The following is a 13,303-nucleotide window of genomic DNA, read 5'->3' as shown; positions in this document are numbered from 1 at the left end:
CCTGGACAAGTTTTCCTTGTTTTCGTGCACGTAACCTCCTCCCTAAATATGGAAATCAAAGAGCTTCCATTAGAAGACATGTCTCTCACAGTAGCGAAGACGAAGAAGTGCTCACAGCTCTTAAGGTATGCGCTGGAGAGTCCACATTCATCGGACTTTTTCCTCATGGGACATGCCGTAAAGTGCGCGAAGGAAACGAGGTCCAACTGCGTCGCTGACGGACCTAGAAGGGCTTACGCACTAGCGGCATCGCCAGAAAGTCCGACAATCCGGTCCTTCCCTCTAACGCTACAAGGGACACGCTTCTCTTAAACGTAACCATTAGTTCACGCGCGCCATAGCAATACTTTCGCTCGCTGTTTGGGGGCCATGTCACGGATTGCGCAGCCCCTCCCGCCGGAGGTTCGAGTCCTCCCTCGGGCATGGGTGTGTGCGTGTATTGTTCTTAGAATGTTAGTTTACGATGGCGCCAGCAGTTTGGTCCCTTAGGAACTCTCACACATTTTAATATTTTAGGTTGTGATGTTGCACAGAGGCTGCAGGCGGCAGGGCTGTTCTGTTTCCGCTTCGGCCACGAGGACGACCTGTGTTGCATTCGACTAACGTCTTCTACTTTTTTATGAAAAAGTCTAGTATCAGTCACACCTTATTCGACACATCGATCATGTTTATCAGTTCGAACAGATTTACGAGTTTTGACTTTTAAACTTGTAGGAGAACTGGATATAAAATGCAGAAAATATTTTTCCTTTAAAATAAAAAGAATCCATTATGGGTTCGCGATTATTTACGCTTTTGGTCCACAACCAGTAAACTCACGACTAAAAAAAAAAAAAAATATTGAATTCCAGTTTATAGAACACCTTCAAACGTATGATTATTTTACAAACGACTTTATCTGTTAAATGTTTGACGTTAATCATGCAAGAGAAGAAAAGGTTCGAAATTATTTTTATAAAGTTTGCTGGAAGTCGTTACCTGCTTTCACTATGGATGAGCGGGTAATCTGCACTCCGTTTTAAGCGAAAGCTGGATTTTCCCGGATCTCCTGATCTGCGTGTCGTGTCAGATAGCAATATAATCTCGGAAGTACATTCAGTGGGACGTGTCGGTTGTGTGCGAACAGTCAGCAAAGAACAGAAACGTCGTGCCTGATACTCAAGTTTTACTGGAAGAACAGCGACATGTAATGTTTTTTGTTGGGTACGTCAGCGAGAAAAAGTTTCGTAAAGATGTAAAATTATGTTTGCAGTTAATCAGATGTTGGCAAGTGGTCTTGTTCTCAGTCACTGGATAAATATGGCCTGGGCAATTTCCGTGCTAGGACTCAAGACTATCAGTTTCTAACAGTTATATTTGTCTCACTCTGTCAAACTTCTGACGTAAGATTATAGAACTTAGTGACTAAGTTTTGACAGCATTTTAAATTCGATCAATAAGTATGCAAAATATTGAAAGTAAACTTTTTGTTGCTCCTGAAAGCCAACCTGCAACTGGAACCGTAGACGATGGAAGTATGAGGTCCGTTTAGCGGTACAGACTGGCATGGAGAACGGAAGTGACGACCTTCGCAATCTATTCCTGTAAACGGAATTAGTGTCATATCACAGCAAAGATTTCTAAAGGACGGAATATGTTGTTACGAACGCGTGGATTTTGTGCCACGTTACAGCGCGAGGCCACATTTACTGTCGCATACAGAGACTGAATAATGTGTTCTGAAATCCGTCTCCAGAGTGGCTCACATTCTTGTTACCACATACAGAACACGGTATTGCTTAGCACAATTTCTGCTGCGCGTGGGTGTATGCGATTTCTCAGTCTTTGTAAGAATGACACTGATTTCACGATTCAAACAACGGAGACTTTGTCGGAAAAAGAGTTAAGTTTTCTGCGAAGTAAGTCTTCGAGCGCAAATAAGAAAAAAAAACCATTTCGATATTTTACAAGTTAATCGTCTCAGCACATTGATTAATTTGTTTACTGTGGAATAGCGACTTAAATTTGGGATACAAATGAGAAAACAGCAGTGTAAATTTATGAAGTTCCTGCAGAATCATTTAATTTTCACTCATGCAGGCAACGCCCCAACCCCCAATACACCTAAGTTGGTAGGTGGATACTCCTCACGCCATCTGACGGTGTGTGGTGGAGGGTACTTGAGGCACAAATACCATTTTGCCCCTTACCTGCTCCATCGGAGAACGACTGACGGCTAACTTCCGCATCCACCCTGATTTTCAGTCCTCGCTCATTTCGCCAGAGGTTTCGGCGCGGAAGCAGGGTGTCGCAAGCCTCTCACTGGAACTTAGACTCTCCGAATTCGATCAGCAGAGCCGTGCGTGGCGCAAGGCGCCTCCCGCCGACTAAACAAACGATCCCGTGACGAAACGCGCCGCTCCTATTTGGATATTCTTTACCTGTTATACTTTAATCGGTGAACTGCATTTTCCTAAGGTTCTTCCAGTGACTCACGGACTAGCACTTGCCTTTGCTCCTACCTCTTTTATGGGTGATTGCACTTCCACTTCGCTTTGGATAAGTATTCCTGTGTATTTTACGATAGTTACTGTCTACAGTGACTTGTCGCCCATGGTGTACTGTAATCGAACACTAGCCAATGTCTTGGCCTATTTATGACCAACTCGTTAGTTTTATTTACGTCCAGCGTCAACTGTCGGTCCCTGCAGCGAGTCTGCTCTGACAGGAGCTGTCACAACACAGCTGGGCGGCGCGGGGTTGTCCCCGGTCTGCCTGGAGAGCTCCCTGTACCGCAGTGACACACATTCTTTTCCCTATGTTCTCGCCGATTTGGCGGCCGGCGGCGGCCGCCAGGCGGCAGCACTGCGCGCTTCCGCCCGCAGGCACTGGCAGCCAGAGTCCCGGGATCGATACCAGGCTGCGGCGGTGACCTACTAACGGCGCCGGGCCGAAACCCACACACAGCCTGCCGTACTCTGTACTGTACTGTACTGTATACAGAAGAGGACTGTACTCGCGCACCACAGTTCCGAACGGCGCAGGAGACTGTAGCATATACAGTGACCACACACGTCTGCAATGGCCCGAAGAATGTTATAGTTACACAACCCGGTACGTTACACTGGTCGGAACACGTTCGACAAAAGCGAAACTGACATTGGGCGTGTTCCGAGGAAGCACATTAGGACCTCTATGTACTGTCTTCAAAGCGATTACAAAGTCGGGTCAAATTTACAAAGAACTTGGAAGATAGCGCCCGCCATGTTTTGTATGTGCTTCATTTTTTTGTCAGGCAGCGTACGTTGAGAATACTAAACGGTTTATGAGTTGGGTTTTGCAACGTTGTTCGACGACGAAAACTATCAATGTTGGGTGACGCTGAGAAGATGCACAAGGGTGTGCGCAACATTTTCAAGTAGTGTAATTAATCGACACTCTGCTTACATGTAAGATGGAATAGCTGACAGTATGTAGTTACGAGATTAATACGATGTGCACAGCTACCAAACGTGAGAAGCAGCCGCCAGTAATCACACGTGAAATATAGAGACGGGTCCTGGTTTAGACCTTTCACCTGGCACTTTCCGGCACAAAGAAGGTTTTCCTGAAATAAAAACAACTGCAAATTTTACAAAAAAAGCAGGTTAAGTGGAAGGTCATCAAACTGATATCTTGGAAACTCCAATTCTACTGTTTTTTCCGTATCGACTCAGAACGGCAGGAAATAGTTCAGCTTTGCAACCGATGATAACAATTTACTTTTCCTAGATCCAACATTTATAACATTTTTTAAGAAGAAATCAGCTATACGAAGTTTTTCTTTGATGTGACTATATTAGTTGACGAAGAGACTTGTTATATCTTCATAAAGTTTTGCAACAACAGATTTTTCAAATCTGGTATGACGAATATAGCTTCTAGTGCCTACACAAATGACAATATCTTCTTTCTGATATTTATTTTTTCACAATTTCAATTCCAGCACGCAACCAGAAGTAAGTACTTCAGAGGGTTTCATAAATCTATCCCTAAATAAGGTATTTACGACGCTGTGAAGTTTATGAATCACTGGCTCTTCTTTGTGAAGGAATACACTTGCTATGTATGGTAAGTAGCGAAAGACTATTACGCAAAAAAAGATATAGTTTAGTAACTTGTTCATTTAGAATGTGGTCTACTATACTCAAGTGAGAGTTGTTTATTTTGTTTAAAGCATCCCTATTGAAAAGTTTTACCAGACTTTTCCACTGCTCAGTTATTCTTTTTATAGACTGGAGCAAAAAAGTCATGTTGTACAAACGTACTTCAGTATTTTATGGGATTCAGTGCCTTTTTTTGGAAAAGCAGTAAAGTTCCACTACAAATTCTTAAGCATTATGATATTTTAGGATTTTCGCACCTGTTTGTGCAGCTAAATGAAGAAAGTGGCAGGAACAAGTTTGTATTCGTATGCGTGGTTGAACTTTCTTCGATAAAAGCAGCAGTCTTCTCTTAATGAACTGTTTCGTTTCCCATCATTTACTCCTCTTTTATTTAAATTTACACATGTAAGTTACACTATGTACGGAAACATTTGTGTTTATTCATTATTAGAAAATGTACACCTGTGTTATGGTTAAACGTGATTGGTTATTTGCTTTATTTAATGCACTGTAAGTAAAATAACGTGAGCCACGTCTGAATACCATTATAACCGTTCGTGCCACAGCTAAGCTATAATTATTTTTTTGTAAGCAATGCCACCCAGCTTCGCCAAAAGACTACGCCCTTATATTCATGTTTAGATGTATCAACAATTGTAATATGGTGTTGCTTATTTTGTTGTTTCACATATGTAATCATTTTACAGTTTATAACACGTGTTTGTACATATATTTTAAGTGACTGTAGATGCAGGATGCGTTCATTAACTAATGTAAATGTTAGTCATAAGTATATGCCGAATTATTATTATTGTCTTCACTTTCTCAGACGTTAAGTCCGGTTAAAAATGGAGTGACGCGGACCTTGATCAAGCGTCACTTCCTTTTAACTGTACGGTATGTGTTATATTGCATTTAGGAACTTTCGGGTAATTGAACATGTATCAATAATTACGGATTTCTGTAGCTGTATATATATGTTTGGATGTAGCTGTATTGCATTGATGTACTGGTGGATATTGTGTGGTATGACTCCTGTAGTTGATAGTATAATTGGTATGATGTCAACTTTATCCTGATGCCACATGTCTTTGACTTCCTCAGCCAGTTGGATGTATTTTTCAATTTTTTCTCCTGTTTTCTTTTGTATATTTGTTGTATTGGGTATGGATATTTCGATTAGTTGTGTTAATTTCTTCTTTTTATTGGTGAGTATGATGTCAGGTTTGTTATGTGGCGTTGTTTTATCTGTTATAATGGTTCTGTTCCAGTATAATTTGTATTCATCATTCTCCAGTACATTTTGTGGTGTATACTTGTATGTAGGAACGTGTTGTTTTAAAAGTTTATGTTGTAAGGCAAGCTGTTGATGTATTATTTTTGCGACATTGTCATGTCTTCTGGGGTATTCTGTAATTGCTAGTATTGTACATCCGCTTGTGATGTGATCTACTGTTTCTATTTGTTGTTTACAAAGTCTGCATTTATCCGTTGTGGTATTGGGATCTTTAATAATATGCTTGCTGTAATACCTAGTGTTTATTGTTTGATCCTGTACTGCAATCATGAATCATTCTGTCTCACTGTATATATTGCCTTTTCTTAGCCATGTGTTGGATGCGTCTTGATCGATGTGTGGCTGTGTTAGATGATACGGGTGCTTGCCATGTAGTGTTTTCTTTTTCCAATTTACTTTCTTCATGTCTGTTGATGTTATGTGATCTAAAGGGTTGTAGAAGTGGTTATGAAATTGCAGTGGTGTAGCCGATGTATTTATATGAGTGATTGCCTTGTGTATTTTGCTAGTTTCTGCTCGTTCTAGAAAGAATTTTCTTAAATTGTCTACCTGTCCATAATGTAGGTTTTTTATGTCGATAAATCCCCTTCCTCCTTCCTTTCTGCTTAATGTGAATCTTTCTGTTGCTGAATGTATGTGATGTATTCTATATTTGTGGTATTGTGATCGTGTAAGTGTATTGAGTGCTTCTAGGTCTGTGTTACTCCATTTCACTACTCCAAATGAGTAAGTCAATATTGGTATGGCATAGGTATTTATAGCTTTTGTCTTGTTTCTTGCTGTCAATTCTGTTTTCAGTATTTTTGTTCGTCTTTGTCTATATTTTTCTTTTAGTTCTTCTTTGATATTTGTATTATCTATTCCTATTTTTTTTCTGTATCCTAGATATTTATAGGCATCCGTTTTTTCCATCGCTTCTATGCAGTCGCTGTGGTTATCCAATATGTAATCTTCTTGTTTAGTATGTTTTCCCTTGACTATGCTATTTTTCTTACATTTGTCTGTTCCAAAAGCCATACTTATATCATTGCTGAATCCTTCTGTTATCTTTAGTAATTGGTTGAGTTGTTGATTTGTTGCTGCCAGTAGTTTTAGATCATCCATGTATAGCAAATGTGTGATTTTGTGTGGGTATGTTCCAGTAATATTGTATCCATAATTTGTATTACTTAGCATGTTGGATAGTGGGTTCAGAGCAAGGCAGAACCAGAAAGGACTTAATGAGTCTCCTTGGTATATTCCACGCTTAATCTGTATTGGCTGTGATGTGATATTATTTGAATTTGTTTGGATATTAAGTGTGGTTTTCCAATTTTTCATTACTATGTTTAGGAACTGTATCAATTTAGGATCTACTTTGTATATTTCCAATATTTGTAGTAACCATGAGTGGGGTACACTATCAAAAGCTTTTTGGTAATCAATGTATGCGTAGTGTAGCGACCTTTGTTTAGTTTTAGCTTGATATGTCACCTCTGCATCTATTATCAGTTGCTCTTTACATCCTCGTGCTCCTTTGCAACAGCCTTTTTGTTCTTCATTTATAATTTTGTTTTGTGTTGTATGTGTCATTAATTTCTGTTTAATGACTGAAGTTAATATTTTGTATATTGTTGGTAGGTATGTTATGGGGCGATATTTAGCTGGGTTCGCTGTGTCTGCTTGATCTTTAGGTTTCAGATATGTTATTCCGTGTGTAAGTGTATCAGGGAATGTGTATGGGTCTGCAATGTAACTGTTAAATAATTTAGTTAGATGTGAATGTGTTGAGGTGAACTTCTTTAACCAGAAATTTGCTATTTTGCCATTTCCAGGGGCTTTCCAATTGTGAGTAGAATTAATTGCTTGGGTGACTTCATGTTGCAAAATTATCACTTCAGGCATTTGTGGTATCATCTTGTATGTGTCTGTTTCTGCTTGTATCCACCGTGCATGCCTGTTATGTTGTACCGGGTTTGACCATATGTTGCTCCAGAAGTGTTCCATGTCTGTTATGTTTGGTGGATCGTTTATTTTAATGTGTGTGTTATCTATTGTCTGGTAAAATTTCTTTTGGTTTGTGTTGAATGTTTGGTTTTGTTTCCTTCTATTTTCACTTTTTTTGTATCTTCTGAGTCGTTTGGCTAATGCTTGTAATTTCTGCTTCTTTTCGTCTAATTGCTCTGTCGCTTCTTGTTGTGAGATTTTACCTAACTTTTTTCGTTTTTTTTCGGAGATTTCATTTCTTATAAATTGTGTTAGCTGTCCGATGTCTTTTCTCAGTTTTTCTATTTTGATCTGTAGCCTGTGTTGCCATGCTGGTTTTGTGGGTTTCTTCTGTGTGTTGGGTGGTTCTGATCTCTGCCTAGTGTGTATATTTAGTGTAGTGAGTGCTCCTATATAAACCAGTAGTTGTAACTCTTCCATAGTTATGTTTTCATTTATTTTGTTGTGTATGATTGTGTTGATAGTTTTTATTGTTGTTTCGACTTGTGGGTTATTTGGTGGTCTACGCAAGAATGGTCTAATTTCTGTATTTGTGTCTTTGTATTCTATATATGTTAGCTGAAATTTTTCTTCTATATCTAACATCTGTGTCACTTCGTGTTCTATTTGTGCTTGTTCTGGTGGCTGTCTTAAGATTTCGTTTTCCTCTGATTGTTTAATTGGTGCATGTTGTTCTTTGTTTGTTTGCTCTGGGATGTTTGAGTCCATTACTGTATTTTCTTCTTCTTCTGATTGCACATTATTTTGTTCCAGTATTTGTTGTACTTGTTGTTTGATGTTTTCTAATTCTGACTGGGGTATCCTGTTATTTTTTATTATTACACGGATCTGATCAGCTAATCGTTGTTCTGTTAAAAATTTTAATTCTGGGTATCTGGTAATAGATGTTGTGTATACTTGTGATCTGTATCCAGTTGTGTTGGTTCCTAGGTTTGTTGCTTGGTAATAACAGAACATGAGGTGTCGATTAACTTCATCTGACCATCTCATCCTCTGTCTTTGTTTTCCTTCTAGGGTGGTTACAGGAAGCATATCCTGCAAAACACCTCTATTTGGATTTGAATCATTTTCCAGTTGGCTAGCAGTGTCGTTACCATTGTGGGCGGGCATAGGGTTCAAGCGTCGTCCCCGACCATGACGGCGCTTGTCCGAGGCTTCTTTAGTTCTGTCCTGAACCAACTAATCACACTAAAAGGGGGGTTAGCCCTATTAGTGGTTTGTTCTTTTCGTCGCCTTTTACGACTGGCAGAACATACCGGAGGCCTATTCTTTTCCCGGGCCTCCACGGGGGTCCTTCTAGGGTGGTTACAGGAAGCATATCCTGCAAAACACCTCTATTATTATTATTATTATTATTATTATTTTAGACAGGCAACGACATCTGTCTTGCTTTTAAGTATTGCACATATGTCTTTAACAGCGCAATTAGTTGTTTGAACAACTGTAATATGACACTGCAATATTTAATTTTAATTTTTGTGGAAGTTGTCATTCATATATGTAAATGTTAGACGGGTTGCTACCTTAGCGCCTTCTCGTAGTACCAGAAATGAGTTTGCACTTGTCTGTTGCTGACTGCATATGACGTAACCATATCTTTAGTGTATGCGGAGTAGTTAAACACGAAGGCTTTTAAATGTGCTAAGACTTCTCCACAGATATTTTAGTTCTCTTGTAGATTCCATTGACCATTTGTTTTTTCGCCGCTACTGCTCAATCATACATTGAAGAAGCAATGACGGAAATAAAAGAGAGAGAGAGAGAGAGAGAGTTAAGAGTGGGGTTAAAATTCAACGTGGTGGTGCATCAATGATAAGATTTGCTTATGACATTGCTATCCTCAGTAAAAGTGAAGAAGAATTATACGATCTGGTGAATGGATCGAACAGTTGAATGGGTACAGAAAGGGCCAGAGCAAATCGAAGAAAGACGAAAGTAATGAGAAGTAGTAGAAATGACATCTATATTGATGATCGCGAAGGAGACGAAATTAGGATGTAAAATAACTCATGACGGACGGAGAAAAGAGGACATAAGAAGCAGACCAGCACTGGCAAAAACGGTATTCCTGGGCAAGACACGTCTGTTAGTATCAAACATTAGGCCTAATTTAGATAAGAAATTTCTGAGAATGTAGGTCTGCAGCGCAGCATTGCGCGGTATGGTAGAGAAACATGGACTGTGGTAAAAAGTGGAACACAAGAGACTTGAAGAATGTGAAATGTCACGCTACAGACGAATGTTGAACATTCGGTGGACGGATAAGGTACGGAGTGACGAGTTTCCCCGCAGATAGGGTTGATAGAAGATATAGAGAAGATCCAACGGAGAGCAGCGCGCTTCGTTACAGGATCATTTAGTAATCGCGAAAGCGTTACGGAGATGATAGATAAACTCCAGTGGAAGACTCTGCAGGAGAGACGCTCAGTAGCTCGGTACGGGCTTTTGTCAAAGTTTCGAGAACATACCTTCACCGAGGAGTCAAGCAGTATGTTGCTCCCTCCTACGTATATCTCGCGAAGAGACCATGAGGATAAAATCAGAGAGATTAGAGCCCACACAGAGGCGTACCGACAATCCTTCTTTCCACGAACAATACGAGAATGGAATAGAAGGGAGAACCGATAGAGGTACTCAAGGTACCCTCCGCCACACACCGTCAGGTGGCTAGCGGAGTATGGCTGTAGATGTAGAATGGGCGAGGAAAGCAGTATGTGGAAAACATTGCCAAGAAGAAGGGACTAGATGGTAGGTCGTATATTAAGATATCAGGGAATAACTTGCATGGTACTAGAGGGAGCTGTAAACAAAAACAGGGATTGTAAATCCAGCAAATAAATGAGGACGTAGGTAGCAAGTTAAGAGGTTGCCACAGGAGAGCAATTCGTGGCGGGCCGCATCAAACCAATCAGAAGACTGAAAAAAAAAGAGGCATACTTTGTTATTTCCAATTCAATCAAGATTCTCGCTTATATTGCGTCCAATACTTTTATTTTCTCTCTCTGGGTCGCAACAACTTCTTCATGATGAGACCCCAACCGATATCATACCTAAACGGGTTTCCACGCTACACCAATTTATAACTTTACGCAAAACTAATTTGTTACAGTCACTCAGACGCGCCTACACTCGTACGATGACTTCACGAGCGAAAGAAAGGCTGTACGAGCACAACATAATTGCACCTGGCAGTGTGTGCGTTTAGGTCGGCTTCTCGGGAGTTTTTATCGTGGTACGTGACGAGGACGCGGCGTCTTTAGATCACTTACAGTGCGGCGCGCCTTCCTCGGCCGCCGCTATACAACACGTTTACCACGCGTCGCTGAGTGCAGTAGTATCGTGGTGGGGTACAGTACGATACACCCGTTACGGGCTCGACCACTGTTTACGCATTACCAGTATCGCAGTTATTAGAGATTAAAATCTGACGGTATTTTGTCACACAAGAGACCGGAGAAACGTTTTCACGTCAAAATAACTGGGCGACTTTATTCTTTTTTCAAGGTGACGGTCAGAACTAAGGGTAGCCGTCGTACATTTTCGGCACCGTATGAACTTGTTCATTCCTCCGAGTCACGACACGAGCGGCTGCTTCCTTTGCGCCGCAGCCGCCACAGCCGCCACAGCGCGCCTGCCGCGCTAAGGAGGGCCGCCCCAGGTATCGATCCGTAGACCTCGGCGCAGGGCGCCACGCCGGGACGTCGCCACTCTGCTCGAGCACGGCGCAGGAAACAGAGGGGCCGTTCTGGACGGCGTTCTCCCACAAAGCCGGCAGCTACGCGCCCGTTCATTAGAACAGCAAAAAACGTCGCACTGGACACGCTAAGACCAAAACAAGTGACGCACCACGAAGCAGTCATCCGAATGGAACTGAATCCGGTAGGTGTGACGCACATGTACTGACAAACAAATGATCACGACTTCAAAAAAATTCCATCATCTATTCGAGAAAAAGCGCTTACAAATTGTGCAAGTCAGTGATGATTTGGTTCACCTCTGGCCCATATGCAAGCAGGTTTTTCGCTTAGCAGCGATTGATAGATTCGTTGATTGTCCTCCTGAAGGACACCGTGCCAGATTCTGTCCAATTGACTCGAGCTGGTTCTACAGCCCTGTCCGGAATGCTCCAAACGTGCAACAAACTGTGGCCGAGAGAAAGTTCGTTAAGCACGAAGGCAAGCAGTAGAAAGTCTCGCCGTGTGCAGGCGGCCATTATCTTGTTTGCCTTCCCACGAAGGGCAACGAAACGGGACACGAAACAATGTCGAGATACCGCTCGCTGTAAAGGTACGGCGGATGACAATCAAATGGGTCCTGCTGTGTAGTGAAATCGCGGTCCAGACCATCACTCCTGGTCATCGGGACGTATCGCGGGCGACAGTCAGGTTGGTATCTTTTCTGGTCATCAGGGTTCAGTTCCAATATGGACGCAGCACTGAAGACTGTTCTGCTGCAAGCCGGAGACGTGCCCCTGGGGACGGCTGAGTGTCGCCTGCCACGAGTGGCCTGCCACGAGTGGCCTTCCACCACACAGCAGGACCCGCTCGGTTGTCATCCGCGGCGCCGCTACAGAACAGCGGTACGCTGGCGATATCCTATGCCCTCTTTCGCTCCCCTTCATGCAAGCCATCCTGGACTAACGCTGCACGTAGGTAATACTTCCCAGTTCCCCCCACCCCCCCCCCCTCACCCCCGAGCAGCACGGGATTTTGGGGATCTGACGCGCCAACTGGACAGAATTCGACCCGATATCCCTCAGGAGGAGATCCAACAGCTCTGCACCCAATAACGAGGCCAGAGGTGGACCAACGCATTATTGACTTGCTCAATTTGTCAAGTTCTCTCTCTTGAACAGGTCATCCAGTAAAGAATTCTGGAAACATCCCCTAGGCTGTGGCTAGGCCACGTCTCCGCAATATCCTATCTTCCACGAGTGCTAGTTCTGCAAGGTTCGCAGGAAAGCTTATGTGAAGTTTGAAGGTAGGAGATGAGGTACTGGCGGAATTGAAGCTGTGAGGACGGGGCGTGAGTCGTGCTTGGGTAGCTCAGTCGGTAGAGCACTTGCCCGCGAAAGGCAAAGGTCCCGAGTTCGAGTTTTAATCTGTCAGGAAGTTTCATATCAGCGCACACTCCACTGCAGAGTGAAAATCTCATTCAGGTCACCCATTTTTTCTGAAATTGTAATCTACGTGTGCGGACAAACAAACGATTGCATCTTTCGATTTCCGCCCCATCCCGATAATTCCTCCGTAGTGCATTTTCGTTTGCCTTTTAGAGTGTATAAGGAAAGAATACGCAGCGGGTGTCTGATTCAGAAATGGCATTAGCATGTTGTTTGTTTACTATCCCGTGATGTGGGTGATACGAGCCCAGGTAACCAAGAGGAACAGAATTTTATTACTGACATGGAGACTACACCCCGACGTAAAGTTCTGAGCAGCAACTAGACAGCCTCTGAATGAATGCAGCCGAAAAATGGCCCCTGATCTGATGAGAAACTGGACTAGAGTTCCCGTAGGTACAGTTGAGAATGCGGTCTGTCACAGTAAGGGAACACTGCCGCAGGTTGAGTCGATATCTGCTACACTATCGATTTCTCGCTTCCGACTGGCGCGCGGTGCGCTCTGACGGGTGGCACTTACTTACTGTCGATGTCAAACTCGAACTGGGACTCTCAGACTGAGTGGTCAGCAAGCAGGCAGCGTCATACAGCCGCCCGGCGGACGAAGACTGCAAAGTGGCGAGGCGAGCTAGCGCCGTGGCGGGCAGGACGAGCTGCGGCCGCCTGGACAGTGCGGCAACCCGCGGCGCTCTGCTGCGCGGCTGGCGGCCGCTGGCGTCGTATAGTAAGGAGAAATGCGTCGCAAGTCTGCAGCGGCGGGGCTACGGTTCACTG

The 13,303-nt window shown here is 42.8% G+C and overlaps 1 protein-coding gene across 12 annotated transcripts in view; it reads right to left on the bottom strand.

Moving 5' to 3' along the window:
- LOC124719084 (fasciclin-1) overlaps positions 1–13,303 on the bottom strand; it is a 656,083-nt gene that overhangs the window by 140,388 nt on the left and 502,392 nt on the right. The window lies entirely within an intron of this gene.

The sequence above is a fragment of the Schistocerca piceifrons genome, chromosome 10 (assembly GCF_021461385.2).
Source record: "Schistocerca piceifrons isolate TAMUIC-IGC-003096 chromosome 10, iqSchPice1.1, whole genome shotgun sequence".
NCBI classification, from domain to species: domain Eukaryota; kingdom Metazoa; phylum Arthropoda; class Insecta; order Orthoptera; family Acrididae; genus Schistocerca; species Schistocerca piceifrons.
Note: the sequence above shows the minus strand (reverse complement) of the source record. Positions and strands in the feature narration are given on the sequence as shown.